The sequence below is a fragment of the Hyperolius riggenbachi genome, chromosome 3 (genome assembly GCF_040937935.1).
Source record: "Hyperolius riggenbachi isolate aHypRig1 chromosome 3, aHypRig1.pri, whole genome shotgun sequence".
Classification (NCBI taxonomy): Eukaryota; Metazoa; Chordata; class Amphibia; order Anura; family Hyperoliidae; genus Hyperolius; species Hyperolius riggenbachi.
The window spans coordinates 87,842,019-87,844,722 of NC_090648.1; positions in this window are offsets into that span (position 1 = coordinate 87,842,019).

Sequence of the window (2,704 nt, forward strand, 5' to 3'; positions counted from 1 at the left end):
TGACACCTTTGATATATCCAACAGTACTCGCCAGGGATGCCCATTATCCCCCATCATCTTTGTTTTCCTTATGGAAACATTAACACAAAAAAATTCGAACAACACCAGAGATACAAGGAATCACTATTGGAAGTAGTAGTCATGTGATAAATTTATTTGCGGATGATGTGGCACTAGTTATCTCCAATCCGCTTATATCCTTTCATCACCTACTTAAAGTAAAAACTATGTTTTCCGAAGCATCTTATTACAAGTTCAACCAAAATAAATCTTACATATTAGGTCTAAACTTACCCTTAGACCTTAAATCTAGTATCTCTAACAAATTCACATTTCCCTGGGCAGACCTGGCAGTATAATACCTAGGTATCCACTTAACAACAAAGGCATCAGACCTTTTTAAATACAATTTCGTACCTCTCCTAACAAAACTCAAAACGGAATCACAGATCCTCGCTAAATTTACACTCTCATGGTCAGGAAGATTGGCATCCTTCAAGATGTTCTTACTTCCAAAAATCATGTATCTATTCCGTACTATACCAATTATTATCAAGGGTACATATTTTTGGAACTAAAAAAAATCATTAATAATCTGATTTGGGCAGGACGGAAACCTAGAATCTCCTACAATACCATGATCCTACCTAACAAATGGGGGGGGGGGGGGGGGGGAATAGGCCTTCCTCATATAGAGGCTTATTACCATGCATGCAACCTTGAAGGAGTTAAACATTGGTGGTCCACAAACATTGATAAGAAATGGGTTACGCTGGAACAGGATTTATTGAAGATATGTCCTAGAGATTTACTCTCCAGTATATTATTAGGACACAAACCCTCTAAACATAACTTCTCATCTATCACAACTACACTTAAAGAGGAACTCCAGTGAAAATAATTTAATATAAAAAGGTGCTTAATTTTTACAATAATTATGTATACATGATTTAGTCAGTGTTTGCTCATTGTAAAATCTTTCCTCTCCCAGATTCACATTCTGACATGTATTACATGGTGACATTGTTACTGTGGGCAGATTATGTAGCTGTTCTGGCTTTAACAGACAGCTATAAACAGCCATTTCCTGTGTGTGTCATTGTTACATTGTGGCAGTTTGCCCAGAGTACCGTACGGTACCAGAGCCTCTTGTGGGAGGGGTTTCAGCACAAAATCAGTCATACAGCGCCCCCTGATGGTCTGTTTGTGAAAATCATTATATTTTTCATGTAAAAGTGGGTATCAGCTACTGATTGGGATAAAGTTCAATTCTTGGTCGGAGTTTCTCTTTAAGTCATGGGAATACTTCCTAAAATATCCTCCACATAGAAGCTCCTATGTAGCACCTAGAGTTCCTCTAACAGTGATCCAAATTAGGATTCCAGAAATAAACATATCTGCTTTAAGAGTGGCAGGGATAAAAATCTAAATGATCTATTTGATGGTAATAGAATCAGATCCTACGAGGAACTGAAAAAGAAATACAATATTCCTGTTGGTTGTATGTTTACTTACCAAAGGATTGCCAGTTTCCTGAGAACAAAACAAATAAGTATTCCTGAAATCAATAATCAAATCCTTACAATGCTTAATTCAACTAAACCAGTTACTGGAGAAATAGCTTTATGGTATCAAAACCTCATTACCAAATCTCCACCACCTCTCGACAAATACATCAAAACATATGACCTTGGAATAGAACTCTCAAACCCCCAAATAGTGACATCAATTAAAAAAAATCTCCAATTGTCCAGATACAACTCGCACTGGGAACAATACATGAAAATTCTCACACGATGGTATATTACACCCAGGAAACTGGCAACCTTCTCACCATCATCATCCCCGATATGTTGGAAATGCCATACCACAACTGGGACATTGCTTCACATGCTATGGGATTGTCCAACGGTCTCAACTCTTTGGAAAGCAATAGAGCAATATATTAAGCAAAAATTGTACCCTTCCTTCTCCCTAACCCCTCAACTAGCATTGCTTTGCATAGATATAGAAAAAATTGTTCCAACTTTTCGTATGCGCATTTGCCATCTAATTCTAGCATCTCTAGCAAATGTACCATTGTACCAAATGTACCATTACCAGCAATTGGAAATCATCGGTAAAACTTAACTTTGCCACTCTCATAGCAACCTATAAATGGAACCTTTTATTACAAGAACTCCTGAGGCCTGGAAAAACAATAAGCACCTATGCTTAGATTCTCCCAACTAGGAAGACTAGAGGAGAAGATTAACATTGGTGACTCATTATGACATTCTCACTGATACATCCCTTATTAGACTTAACAGAATTATATCACAGAAGAGAAGATTGAGGTACCAGGGTTTCCAGTTTCAACTGTTTTAGTTTAGTTGACGTTATTGTTATTGATCTATTAAGCAGCAACCTACCTAGTACATACGTATATAAATATATAATTACAGATCATTTTCTTGCTCAAATCTTTATATAGTAGTAATAAGACATGTGAATAGTAGTGTTGGGCCGAACAGTTCGCCTGGCGAACCTCTCTGGGCCTCTTACTACTTCCGGGTCGCAATGACCCAGAGTAGTACGCCTGCGCTGCCCGGCGGAGCGCGTCATAGATCGCGCTCCTGTTGCCGGGCACTCTCTGCGCATGAGCGTGACGTCACTCATGACGTCACGCACATGCGCAGAGAGTGCCCGGCAACGGGAGCGCGAT